This window comes from Amblyomma maculatum, chromosome 11, assembly GCF_055883805.1.
Source record: "Amblyomma maculatum isolate TAMU_Amacu chromosome 11, ASM5588380v1, whole genome shotgun sequence".
Lineage (NCBI taxonomy): Eukaryota > Metazoa > Arthropoda > Arachnida > Ixodida > Ixodidae > Amblyomma > Amblyomma maculatum.
The window spans coordinates 43,255,306-43,270,374 of record NC_139354.1 but is presented as its reverse complement, the minus strand read 5'-3'; the positions used below and the strand labels follow the sequence as shown (position 1 = coordinate 43,270,374).

Below are 15,069 nucleotides of genomic sequence, written 5' to 3'. Positions count from 1 at the left end.
CTCGCCGAACCGCGTTCACCGAGTTAGACGGCCGATTGTTTTTTTTCGCTTTAGCAGCACTTGTATGCAACTTCCTCGATGGGGTAGGGCCCATGACCTGTGGATCATCATCATCATCATCCTGAATATACCCACTGCAGGGCGAAGGCCTCTCCCATATTTCTCCAATTAACCCGATTCCGTGCTAGCTTCATCCACTTGACCCCTGCGAACTTCTTAACCTCATCCGCCCACCTAACTTTCTGCCGCCCCTGCTACGTTTTCTTTTCCTTGGAATCCAGTTTGTTACCCTAAGCGACCATCAGTTATCCTCTCTTCGCACTACATATGTCCTGCCCATGCCCATTTCTTCTTAATTTCCACTAGAATGTCGGTAACTTGAGTTATTTCTCTGGCCCACTCTGCACGCTTCCTATCTCTTAATGTTACCCCTACCATTTTTGTTCCATAGCCCTCTGAGGTGTCCTGAACTTAAGTAGAACCCTTTTGGTTAGCCTCCACGTTTCAGCCCCATAGGTGAGTACCGGTAAGATGCAACTGTTGTATACTTTCCTCTTAAGTGATACCGCTAAGCTGCTAGTCATAAACTGCGAGTGCTTGCCAAATGCGCTCCATCCCAATTTTATTCTTCTTGTTATTTCCTTTTCATGGTCCGGATCTGCGGTTACTACCTGTCCTAAGTAGACATATTCGCCTACTACTTCCAGTGCTTCCCTACCTAACGTAAACTGCTGTTCCTTCCCTAGGCTATCGAACATTACCTTAGTCTTCTGCATATTGATTTTTAAGCCTACCTTTCTACTTTTCCTGTCTAAGTCATCAATCATTATTTGCAGTTCATCCGCCGACTTACTTAGCAAGGCAATGCCACCAGCAAATCGCAGATTACTGAGATATTCTCCATCTACCCTTATCCATAACTGCTAACTTTGGATTATCATGTGAATTGAATGCCTTTACGGAAAAGTTCCCTCTGAAGTCTAACATATACTGCTCTGGCCTAAAGTAGCTAATAAAATTCACAGCAATCCGCGTTTCTTCTTATTTCATGCACTCACTTGAGATGTAGAAGCGAACAGGCATGTAAGTTGTAAATATAAAAGTTTTTCAAGGCATGATAAATAACAATGCATGGAACAAACCTGAGTAACTATTGAATTCAGTATTTTGAATAAAGTAAGTGGAGAAACAAAGCTTCACATGCTTCACAAAAAGATACACATAATGCTGTAAATACCAAACCAGACCATCACGCTGACAGAGAAAACTTTATTACGCTCAAAGGCAGCAGTTGCTACCAAGTTCGTAGCGTTTCTAACCAGCTAACAAAGAAACAGTCAGGAAAATGATCAAGGAAGATTATTGATTCCGGTGGGTTACACAGTTACACAACGCTGGCAGCATTAATACGGACGTCAAACCATTTATTGTTTTGAAAACAGAATTGAATAGCTGAAAGATATTTGTGATTGAAACGGCAAGTTGCAACACTCGCTGCGAGGTAAGTAAATTATTAAATATCACGAGGTGCTACTCTGCTGAAGTGTAAACAAGGAATGGTTCTCTATTCGGAATACGTTATTCACCAATATTCTTATTGTTTAGACGAACCCGCAAATCGCAATGCTACATCATCGTTACAGAAATTAATTTTGTAACTAAAACAGTGACACTAGATGCTGGTAACGTTATGATTCGGGTGTTGTGCACTGAACGTTCATTGGTTCTTAAATAAGGTAAGAATTGAAAGGATGGAGCTCAGCTTGTCATTTGTGCTAAGCATATTCCACTCTTTCGTTACGTGATGAATCCTGATTTTATATAGAGCTCAACTATATCTTTGCAAAGTTTGTAGACATGCTTGCCCAAGGAACATAGTCAATGAGATGTTGGTTCAACTGAGACAACATATTTTTCTCTGGCGACATGCTCTACACTTTAGCACTAGGTGCTTTGTGTTAAAATAAATTGTCTGAATGATTTCAAATTCTGCTTGCAACTGATGCAGCCCCTTCTCCGTTCGCTTAATTACTAATGTCTTAATTTTTTAAAGCAAAGTGCTCCATTCATCTAACTTAAGTTAGCATAACCCAAATTAATTACCTTCAACCCAACCTAATCGACAATAATTCAAAGTAATCATCTTTAATTCCACGTAAACTGATATATTCCAGCTGAAACCACCCTCATCAAACTTAATCTACCCTAATCTAACATTCGCGCTTAGCAAAGCGTAATACACCCCAATTGCCCGATTAATATAACCCAATGAAATCTAATTTAACTTTCTCCACCGAATTCTCCTTACTCAACCCATAATACCACTTCATCCACACTTTGTCCAACTTAAAATATCATCCCTGTGCCCGAGATACAATGTCACTGCCTCACAAGCACCACACAAGGCTTCTATAATTTTTCCGAAACGTTTTTCTTATTTTGGGTATTGCGATGGCTTTTCAACCGAACGATCTATCAACGTAATAACGTAATAATTTTCAAAGTAATAATCGCACGCAGATTTATCAGCCATTTATACTTTAATGCAGAGCAGAAACTGTGGTGAGCCTATATATTCATTACAGGCGCCTGTAGCCGTCCCTGGAATAATAGAGCCGGCACAGAGCATATGCGGAACCCTGCCGTTTGTCCACTGCAGTCAAATAATTCTGAAGTAAAATGAACCGAATGCAAGCGGTCTCTGCCTTCCGCTTTCCAGGCCTCGCGACGAACAGCTCGTCCCCAAAGTGTTCGCGCCTCAGCATCCCTTGGAAAACCGAGCAGAAAAGAAACAGCCGCCATATGCCCCAACGTACATGCCACAATTCAAAGAGCGCAGCCAGTTCGGAGTGAGCTTTAACAAGAGAAACTTGTGAAATGTGACTCCTGGTGTCGTTTTCACATGGTTCTTTCCACCGCAAGCCGCGCATGAACCAACAATAGAGAGATTTAGCTTACCGTGATCCGCGATCCGCCACCGTGACTCTCTACCGCGCGTGGGCAGGGCGCTCAAGCTGATTTGTCCCTACGCGGCATGTCTGTGTGCCGACATCCAGTATGTGGCGCCATCTATCGGCATCAAGGGGATCTGGGCATGCGCAGTGGAACGCGCGGTGGCGGATAACGGTAGCGGATCGCGGATCACGGTAAGCTAAATCTCTAATGTTTCTCTTGATCGTGTTGCATGCCGCGCACTTGAACAACCTTCACTCCTCCGTGTGTTCAATAGGCGCGTTCTGCGGCAGCTGGCTCGAATTCCTGCCCCCCACCCCATCCCCTGCAAGACAGCGTCGCGGAGACTTCATTCGACGGACGATCCTTCCACTCCAGCAGTTTTTATAACCTCCTAGGCTTGGCGTGCCCTGATCACGAACCCTAGGGTGGACCGTGCGTAGCTGGGCTTGCGACAGCATCCACAGGCTGGGGCCACAGTAGCCCCCGTCGGACCGGGCTGGGAGGGCCACATGCATGACCACCTTTTGACTCCGCTATTCTGAGGTATGCTGGTAGCTCGCTTCCTCCTATTTTATTGGTTGCAATTTTACAGTGGATAGATGGGCGTACTTTGGGCGACAGTTAAGCGCAGTGTTGATTATGCCTAGCTACAGCAGACAGATATGTGCAGGTGATATGCGGGCAGATCCGGATTAGGTTTCTTGCCGACAATATACGTCCGTTGCCAGCGGTGAACGTAATACTTTAATTTCACCGAGCAGTAATTACAGCCTATGCGAATAATTAACGCCCCCAATCCGTAAATTATATGAAATCATAGTTGCGACGCGCTTATGGTTGTGGCTTGAAAGTGAACAATTATACCATCCGCGACAAACTGGATTCAGGTTAGGCCTTGGCACAGAAGCAAATTTGGCAACTTTGGATGAATAAACTATCCATGTGTCGTATCATAGTCACCTTTTGCGCATTGAGGTGACTTGGGACGTGACAAAGGTACATCATAACGTGTCACATACCAATGTTATTGAAAACGCATGGATGACTTGGGCATTCTGTGGCAGATTACAGATGCTGCACACATTTCTCTCAAACACAAGGAAACCACTGTTGGATCAGTTGATAACGAATATGTCATTACAGGAGATGCTTGAGTACGAAGTGGCTCGTGGATAATGTCTACAACAATCTTCAGACAATCTAAAGCTCTCTTCCTTTTGGGCTACAGTCACTGTCTCTGTTTTGAATTTGGTATCGTATAGTCTACCAGCTCATGGTTTCGACGGTAGCCATAAGCGAAGGATGTTAGATGTTTTGAGAACCAAAACTTTTGTGCACCAGACTTGGGGCTGCAAAGGAGGGCTACACATCAGAGGGAAGAGATTAGGAAAGCTACACCGGAAGAAATTTCACATCCGGTTGCACAGGAGTAAAAGGAAACGAATCAAACTTCTTTAAATATCTTCCTCATCGTCATCAACTTGACTATATTTACAACAGGGTAATTGCTTCTACCACATCCCTCCAATTAACGCCACCTCGATCGTGCCATCTGCATCCTCTACAAACTTCCTAATCTAATCTGCTCATCCAAATTTCACTTGAGTATATGACGGTGCAATCGGGCAGGCGTTCGCATGAAGTAGGCTTCAAGAAGTCAGATTTACGGCTTAGGTTGAATGCCTTGAAGGCTGAATGGATTGAAGGTTTTTTTATATAACGTTGTTTTTTGCCTCAGGGCATAAATGAATATCTAAAAAATAAAGGGGGTATTAAATGAAAGAAAAAAGGTGAGCTGTTCGAATAAAGTTCAAGAGAGAGCGATGATAAGGCACTTGAGTCTATGCAATGTATGAAGATGGGTTGTTCGGCGAAAGGCCCACTGCCGTCAGGTGCCGAATTCTTGTCGGCTTCAGTGCCGGGCAAACCCACAACAAGTGGTGAATATCTGCCTCGTGATCTAGTGACATGCAGATAGGACATCCTGGACGTTGATATAAATGTCGATATTGCGGCCATGTTCGTGTCACCGCAGGTGTGAGGGCAGCCCCGATCCGGATCCTCCGCAGCGCAACCTCCTCAGCGCGGGTAAGACCGCTGGTGAGGGTTATCGCACACGGTGGGACAAGAGCACGTGTGCGGCGCCGGAGGTGCTCCTTTCTTGTGAGAAGCAGAGTGGCATCATCCATAGTGAGGAAGCGTGTCAATGATGAAGGTAGAGTCGCCTGGAAACCTTTCTCATAGGTTTCTCATAGGAGACATCAACGTTATGCTTAGCCGCGTGAATAGATCCGGGACACAAGGCTACGATTGCACCGAATGGTATTCAACATTGGATTAACGCGAGCGGAGGGCAGTGTAAGCAAAATAACCGAATATTTATTTTACATTAAACTAAATGTACGTCGCTTCACCACTTCCTCCTGCGTATACGGTGCCAAATATAAATGTTCCTAAACAATTTCTGACAGCTGTTCGAATGTCGTTTGGTCTGCAAGGTAGAACGAGAGAAAGAAAATGGCTACACAGTATGAAAGAGCACTGAACAAGTGTAGAGAGGGAACCTTAGTTCGCAAGTCGAGCCAACGTTTCGATTGTCTTCGTCTGGGCCAAGGTGAAGACGAATCAACTTGTTAAAACTTTGGCTCGGCTTGCAAACTGTTCAGTGCTTTTTCATATTTGTTCCTTCAAGATACTCATATCGAAATCGGCTAAAAAGCGTACAGAAGCACAAATGATCCAAATCAATACAGCATAAGGTTCTATCTGTTCCTGCATAACGGGTAGATGGGGGTCATCGTGTTCATGGTAGCGTCTGTTCACGGCCCCTCGACAGAAGGGTACTATGGGGAATAAAATTTGGCTCCCGCTTCTCCTTGTACATTAGGGGAACACAGCCTCGTCGTCTCGTTTTGCACCCATATGGAAGGAAGCTTTTAGGGTCAATTCGAAGTGTTTCAGGTCATGTGGAGCTTCGAAATGTTCAATTTCAGACATCTCACCATTCTGTTATAGTACGATGCCAATTCCCATTACTTCGTGGTGGGTGGTGTGGTACACGTGAGTCCATAGTAGACCAAATACGAATACTTGATATGTTTAGGCGTAGCCAGCCGAAAAAGTGGCGATCAAACTTGGCCGCCAACTGGGATCTTATAGAAGAAACGTTCCTTAATGTAGGAGTTCCCTTATAAATGCTGTATTTAGCCATTGCAGCATCAGTTAAGGTCCTAACCTTCCGAAGATGAAGGACCACAGATTCTTTCACCTTCTAAAGCTTCAGAGCGCTGGCAATCCATAACCATCCACACTGCACAGCCGTGAACCAAGCAGATGTGGACTCTTAACGTTTGAGAAACGCGATACAAATGTTTAGCATCGTGTTACGATTCACTACCGTCATGTGCGACCTCCGACACGGCAGCAGCGAAATGCAGCAAACGCAGGGCATCAGTCGAAGCAACGGGCACTGCGGCCATTTCAGCGCCGTGCATTCGGACGCCCAACGCCCACCGGCGTGATCCGTGTGTCCAAGCTACACGTGTCGTCATGTGTGTGCGTGTGTGCGTGCGTGTGTGTGCAAACACTGGCCAAGCTCAGCGCTCGAGGGAGAGACCATAGCCCCTGTCGGTAACAAGAGGTTCCTCCCATTATGCCTCTCCCATGATGGGGCTGGGACAGGTAGGTCACAGCCGCCTGCGGCGGTGGCTAGCCTGCCACCGAATTTTTACCTGTTGTAGGCCGTCATTGCACCCGCCACCTCTTCGGTGGTGGACGACGGCTGTTGTTGCGGCACGCGTCTGTCTCTCCCTCTTCCTTTTTTTTCTTCTCTATTTTCTCTTATGTCTACACGAGGCAGTGGAGGTGACTCAGCTACAGAGCCGGTAGCAGGCCCGTGCATTTTCTTTTCCTTCTTCCTACAGCCACAACAACAACAACAAAAGCGGTTCCTCCGCTCCGCAGTAACATGAATCCTCACTTTCCCTCTGAACTGCAGAGTGTATAAAACGCAGCGGCTGCTGCCGCCGCGCGAGAGACTACGTCGAGACAATGCCGAGACACCTGCTTTTTGAGCGTGTCAGTTTTCTCTTTGGGCCTGCTTCTTTGGCCGTTTTTACGTGATGCTAGTAGACGGCTTGCCATTTGCCGGGTCTGCTGATGCCTTCCGCTGGACCCGAGCCGCAAGGCCAACGCTTCCCTTGGGGCTTTCGAGCCTCATCTAACAATCTCCACTAATTGTAACTAGCCTGTAAAATGACCATCAGCAACACTCTTTCACTCCAAGGGTCAAAACAGCAGAGTGCGTGGACGGAAAAAGGACATTGAACATACACAGACTTGTACACGCACGCACGCACGCACGCACGCTCACACACACACACACACACACACACACACACACACACACACACACACACACACACACACACACACACACACACACACACACACACACACACACACACACACACACACACACACACACACACACACACACACACACACACACACACACACACACACACACACACACACACACACACACACACACACACACACACACACACACACACACACACACACACACACACACACACACACACACACACACACACACACACACACACACACACACACACACACACACACACACACACACACACACACACACACACACACACACACACACACACACACACACACACACACACACACACACACAAACACACACCTCGGAAAGTTTTACGAGCGTGGTGGGCGTGGGTTGCGTGGCTTGGTGTCAGTTGCTTGAGAGCCATAAAGTAAGTCCGAACGACTTTGCAGATGGTTGGCTATGGCTTGAAGTTTTAGACAGAATGTTTGCAAACTTTGTTTTTTCAAATAAATTGTCTTTTGCGTTCGTACCGCCGAGACGTAGCTGCGAAACGTTGGAGGAGGGGTTCATGAAATTTGTTGCTCGAAAAGTGCTTTATTTAGAACACTGAATTCCATCGTTTTTATATAGACTTGAGCTCGTAAGTGTTGAGGCGTACATACGGTATTATGAAGCTCGTTCGCATCGCTTGAAGTAAATTTATTTTTGCCTACCGTTCTCCTTTTGCTCTTGGATTTCACTTATCTAGGCTTCATACGCTCAGGTAGTGTGTGCAAACTTTGCGTTGTTTGAGCCGTTTACAATATCCTTAGGCGTAAAAGAAGATTGGTTGGCATTTTCTTGAAATTGGTTTTGGCGAAATTTTGCCCAAAAGGTTAAACGTTTACCACGACGTATTTTGAGCGGATTTTATAGAGTTCCAGAAGAAAGCTTATTAGTCAATTGCGGAAATACACTGTCCGCTACTAGACTAGAGCAATTGTGTACCGCATTTCTGGCGGTGGTGCTTCATTTAATCGACCCCATCTTTCTGCTGTGGCACTCACCTCACTCATGACTCTATCTTTGGCTCATCCTTTGCTTCGAAAGTCGACCCTCGCAGCTTAAACACAAACCCATTCTTTAACGATCTGCCTCAAAATTGAGCCTTGATATGTATGACGTAGGTACCGGATCAGAGAAGTGTGATGTTAATGAAATTGCAGAGAGCATTGAAAAACCGACTTCAGTGAAACGTATTAATTATCCTCCGGGCTGCAGTGTACACCACACCAGCAAAATTTCTCAGAGGTATAGTGTTAATTGCACAAGCCGTTTTTCATTGTATGATGGTTATTGACGCCTTAAATATTCATGGAGCATGTCGGCTGCATTCATATGCACTTGTCGGCTTTGGCGCTCTCCCTCGCTTGGGCATACTGCCATGAACAGGAATCGATAGATCATTTACTGCGATTTGTCACAGCTTCACATAGTTCGCAATTGCTTCCAGAAGCCGTCCAAAACAGCTAGGTGTTAGTTTAAGGAGCTCACTGTAATTAACCTTTATCAGTACAATTCTTGCTGGAGCCACAAGATTTTTTTTTGTGTCAATTAAATTTTCCGACTGGTATCTAATCGGTTGCCTTCTGTTTTAATATTACTTGGCTGCAGACCTCACATCATCGTTATCCCGCGCACGTTATGAGTTACTGTGTATGAATTTGTCAGTGCTTGACAATTTGTCTTTTTTTTGTTCCTTTCTTATTCAAAATTGTTTTTGCCCACGCTGAAAAATGCCAGATAAACTCCATATATCCTTTTTTTTTAAAGTCTGGTCGGTTACTCCAAGAATTGCTCTCAGGACAACAGCAACAGTGACAGGATCATTTGCGCGTGCTAACAGTGGAGAAGGAAGAAGAACTCGAAAGCTCTGGCGGCGGTCCCATTCTCGATCCGACACGATGTCGGTCGAGGACGATCAGACTGTCTCAATCAACTCTCACAGCCTGTCATGGAACTTTAGCGACCTCGGCACTGAAATTCCTGTGTACCCCATTGCCAGAGTGCCAGCCGCCCAACTGCACCCTGAAGCTTCGCCAGATGCTCCAGACGTGATCGTCGTCATGAGCCCTAGAAGATCGCCCTTAACTCCCCAGTCGAGTCCAGAGCAGACTTGGACTTCTCCAGAGCTCAGGTTTGAGAGCCGCAGTGAACAAACTGCTCGGGACGAACGACTATGCATGCAAGCCTGGATACTATGCGCAGGCCTGACGTTCCCGCTCGTGTTCTCTTCGTGGCTACTGGTGGTCCCTTATCTAGTGCACAACAGTGGAGCCAATCGGCCGGGAGTTGCAGGAGGATTCACACTGCCTACATATCCTTCGTCTACGCTTCCAACACAGGCATCACCGCTTCCCACTAATCTTTCGTCAATGGTGCCAACACAGCCATCGCCGCTGCCCGCATATCCTTCGTCAACAGCGCCAGCGCAGGCTTCGCCACTGTATTCTACTTCATCAACGCAGTCTGCTTCAACAATTGATATATGGAGCGGTGTGCCTCAACGCTGTCTAATCCCACCCGTAATATCACAGCCCCCCTCAAATCTAAGCCCAGGCCCTCAGTATGCCAGCCCACAACCACCTCAGCCCACGAGGCCTTTCTTTTGCACCTACGAAAACACACAAGTAGGTACATTTGCATCTCGATGGCACTTTTTGTTCGAAAGCCTGCCGTTTGCCCTCTGCACTCACGTCGTGTACTGGTCGGTGGGAATTGAGAACGGAACACTGACGAGCCGAGTGCCAAACTTTGACCAGCATCACGGCCTTCACGAGCTTCGTAACATCACGGACCGCCTAGGATTCCCACGCATCAAAATCCTACTGACACTTGGCGGCCACCAGCAAGATGCCCCGCATTTCTTGAGGCTAGGTAGGGACCCTGCTACTATGCAACGCTTAATGCGCAGTGTCATGCATGCTATGACATATTACCGCTTAGACGGGATAACCGTAGAGTGGGTAAATCCCAGTGCGGGCTGTGGAACCACGGATGCTACAAGTGTCCTGGCCCTTCTTTTTCGCAATGTACGGCAAATATTTGATACACACGGCATGCATGACAATATTGTTTCCTTTGTGCTGCCAAGATCACGGCAATACGCAGACTTCGCGGATAACGTGGCTGATCTGGTTAATTACTTCTTTATCGGCAAGGACAAGTCTTTTCCTTCTGGACCTGTTTCGTCTCCTGCGTTCTGCTCTAGAGTCAATGACTATATCCACGTGTTCTTTAGGCGGTACGCTCAAAATTACTTCCGCATTAGCCCCCGACAACTGTGCATCGTGGAAGACCTAGCATTAGCAACAACTTATGGAGACGTGAATGTAGGTACGGGCAACGTCGTCCCACAATCTCTCGTACGTACATCATCTATCCAGGAACAGTGTAACCTACAGACCTTTTGCAGGAAAGACAGTATAAGGGGATCGTGTGTCGTTCACTTCAGTACCCACAGTCCGCCGGGATATTCTGGCCGCCGTGCTGTGTTCCAAGCGACTGGTACCACATCGACACTCAAGGCACGGGCCGACTTGAGCGCTATACTCGGACCGTCCAGCTCAGCATCGCAAGGGATAGCTTGTGTGATGGTGAGCAACATGCATACAGACAACTTCGCGCGCCATTGTGGACCGGCCTACAGACAGTACCTGCTTACAGAGCACGTGTACTACGGAACATTAGGCCTGAACAGTACCGGGGGTTCAATTCTCGATGCGGCTCCGTCGTGCTAGTGTAAAGGTGCTGTTGTTCAAGGAAATATTGGTGTGATCGTGAGGACACTTAAAATGCTTCGGACTTAAATCCAAGCTGTGCAGGACGAATGCTTCTGTCTTGCGTGCTACCCTCGGGGTATTTTGTAAATGCTTCAAAGTGTGAACAAGGCAGGCGTAGCACTCCCTTGCTCGCACTGTCGTTTGTTGTCGTTGTATGTCGCTTGTGTAAAATATTGAGTTACCAAAGGACTTCGTCATAGCTACATTTTTACCTGTGATGTACGAGCACTAAGTTGCCAGGAGCTGTCTCCTAAGAAAGTTTTTTTATACATGTTTTATGTTTGTTCCAGACCTGATTTACCATTCGTTGAGTGGTAATTACTTGACCCTAACCAAGTGCTACAATTGCAGAGAGAATTAACCACTGTTCTCTGATCAGTGAGAGGGAACAAATAAATGAGTCAAAGAACAAATAAATACACTGATGAATGAACGAAGGAGTAAAGGTTTTTTTTTTTCTATGCTTGAGTATGGGAGCAAGACGAAAAGCTTAACATAGATTGAAAATCATTGGCCCCACAGGTAAGTCCCATCAAACGAATTTGAACACGAAGTTCACAACAGAAAAGCCTTTTACTTGGCGTATCCTTGATCGCCGAAGCAGACGCAGTGCAGCAGGCATCAGCGGCGTTTCAAATTGGCTTACAGGGAAGAAAAGGCGCAGTATCTGTCACAATCTTAACGGAGTCGTAAGCAAAAGGAGGAAGGTGGCAGAGAAAAAAGAAAAAAAGGTGCCGTAGTAAAGAGATGCAGACCACCGCGCAACTGACGCTTTCCCCTCTGCGCAGTTTAGTGGCCCAAAGCGCCAAACAAAATTTCCACTGTGCGGCATGAGCCCCGGCCTTTCTAGGAAAAGCTCTACAATGGCCATGTTCAGCAGCAATCCTTATACTTTCGCATTTCTCCAGTGCAGATATGCAGTGTTCTCGGAACTTCATTGAGAAAGCAATACTACGCTCATGAACGGTCTTTCGTACCGATGCGGCCGGTAGCCACGTTTGACCTTTAGAATGCCCTCTGACGTCATATCAGGGTGAGAAACGGAGGAAGGTAGTGAGTGGTGGCTGATCCTGGCCTTGATGTGGCTGGGACCGGTAGGCCACCATCGCTTGCGGCGGGGGCTAGCCTGCCACCAAATTGTATTTGTTGTAGGCCGTCATTGCATCCGCCACTGCTTCGGTGGTGGACGACGGCTGTTGTTGCGGTGCGCGTCTTTCTCTCCCTCTTCTTTTTCTTTCTTCTCCATTTTTTTTGCGGACAGAAGAGAAAATAGAGACTATTCTCTTCTGCCCGTGCACGTTAAAGATCCCCAGGTGGTCGAAATTACTCCGTAGCCCTCCACTACGGCTCCTCTTTCTCTCTTTCCACTTTAACTCCCACCTTCCTCCCTTCCCTTACGGTGTGGTGGCGGTGTCCACAGAAAACAAGTGAGACAGTTACCGCGCCTTTCCCTTCCTATAAATAAAATCAGTTTAAATCAGTTTTAATAAATCTCTTCTGTCCGCACGAGGCAGGAGGTGCCCCGCCGGGGTGGTGCAGTGGTAAGACGCCCGACTGCTGTGCCGGAGTACCCGGGTTCGAACCCGACCTCGGCGGCTGCGTTTCGATGGAGGCGAAACGAAGAGGCGTCCGTGTTCTGTGCGATTCAGATCCCCAGGTGGTCGAAATTACTCCGTAGTTCTCCACTACGGCTCCTCTTTCTTTCTTTCCACTTTCAATCTCACCTTCCTCCCTTTCCTTACGTCGCGGTCCAGGTGTCCACAGACAGATACTGCGCCTTTCCCTTCCCGTGAACCTCAATTAAAAAAAAGAAACGTGGAGTCATCGCGTAGCGGCGGCTGGTAGCCACGCGTGAAGACGCGGCACATTGCGTTCGTTGTGTTGGAGGCGCTGCGCTCGCTTTGACACCACAATAGAGGGAGGTGGCGGAGCCGGGGGTATATACTCGCGTTCACCGTCTGCCAAGTCAGTCGCCATGCCTCCGCAAGAGAAGACGCGTCGCCTCGCTGCTGCTAGGAAGCAACGGCGAGCTACGGAGACAGATGAACAGCGTTAGGAGCGTCTCACTCAACGGCGTGCTCAAGATGCAGCTAAGCGGGAACGTCGATCGTCTCGTGAATCCTGCTCGTCTGACGATAATCCAGACTGGAGCATGATGGATGCTCTGAACAGCGAAGCTGACTGTACCCACGTGTTCATTCACCAGTGAAGAACCACAAGCAGTGCTAAGGCGTAGCCAAGGTGTATTGCTTTCGGAACCTACCAGGCTTTAGGAAGAAGAAAAGATGTGTGTTATCTTGCTTTTACATATTTAAGCAATAGCACCATATTATGGTGGGATTTTTCTCTCCAGATTTCAAGAACACTATCACCAGGAATTCGCTATCATGCTTTCTTGTCTAAGGCATAACGATCCGCTAATCTTCGTTGAGTGCGTAATTTGTAGCGGAGCCTCCGTTAACAATTTCTTCAAGTGTATAAAAACGCATTTATCAGATTGCTGTGGTATTAGGGAGTGAATTGGGCGACATTTTGCTTAATTACGTATAAACAGAACACCAGGCCACCACCAACTATAATATCGAAGTAATGCGACACATTTATGTGGGATACAACACATAAGACCAAAGCTAAGCCGCAGCCAATGTTTTTTAAAGGCGAAAGCCTTTCTAGGTTCGTGGAACGAAATCCCGTGCGCGATATTTGTGCGCAAGATCTGCACGCGAGAGCTGTCATATTCCGCGAGATGTGGTTTGTCCGGCGTTCCTGCCAGGTGCAATCCCACATTTGAACGCGCACCAAGGAACGCCACGCGACATGAGCAATGGTGTACCGTCCACAGACACTTGACAGAGAAAGTGTGACAGATACGGCGCCTTTGCATTCCTGTAAACCAATTATAGTTATGTGTAGCACTACAACGAAAGCCAAAAAGATGCACGCGATGAGAGGCAAATGATAGGAGAGGAGAGGTAGGGTGTCACCGTTCTCTTTATAAGAGATATCTAAGAGACCCTCTAATTATTCATTGGAATGTCAAAATTTAAAGCTTTCAAAACCGTTGGCTCGACGCTGAGTAAGCTTAAGGTTAACTCGGTGGCAGTGCTGGTGACCAATGCTTTCTGTTAAACAGTGGTGAAATTATTAACCTGATATTTATTTTGTGCTAATATGTCCAATTAGAGAAAGCTTGTGCTTTTTAATCCCACCCTAAATAATTGCTCCTTTAATTACACTGAGATCGGTTACCATGGGCTGCTCATTTATGTTCTTGGGCGCAAGAATTTTCATGACGTTCAACAATGTCCTGAAATAGAACATTGTCCTGAAATAGAACATCAACTATGTGAGCAGTGAAGCACTATAAGGCTGTCTGCATTCCAAATTCTGCTTGGCAAGGACAATTCTGTGGACCTCTCGCCTGTGGTCTTTTTTCCCGAATAGCTGAAAAGCCATCATTGATGGACGCCACTATCGAGAAGCGACACACATCCTGTGCTTGAACTATGGAGCCGACCTAGCGGCTTATCGCAGTTGAACAATGGGGAGATAGCGGAGGCAATGAGGCCGAATCACGCGTAGGTTCATGCTCCTCATAATGAAGTGCAACCATTACAAAATTTGCGCAATGTTAAGCGCAAATGAGTGCAATTATAAATCCCACTGGCCGCGCACATTTTCACCCATCACAAAAAAAAAAAAAGAAAATGAAAAAAAAAAGATGAAGCGACAGCATATCGACTATTACATTTTCAGGGGTTCAACTGCTTCGCTTTGCAAAAACAAATAATGTGTCGAGTTTTTCTGTCTTGCAGCTACAAAGTGATAAAAATTTGTCAGAAGTGGGATTCGAACCCACGCCCGGAATACCGGACTGCGACCTGAACGCAGCGCCTTGGACCGCTCGGCCATCCTGAC

The 15,069-nt window shown here is 46.8% G+C and overlaps 1 non-coding gene across 1 annotated transcript; it reads right to left on the bottom strand.

Moving 5' to 3' along the window:
• Positions 1-14,985: 14,985 nt before the first annotated feature.
• TRNAL-CAG (transfer RNA leucine (anticodon CAG)) lies at positions 14,986-15,069 on the bottom strand. Its single transcript has one exon. It is a non-coding gene; the product is annotated as a tRNA-Leu (tRNA).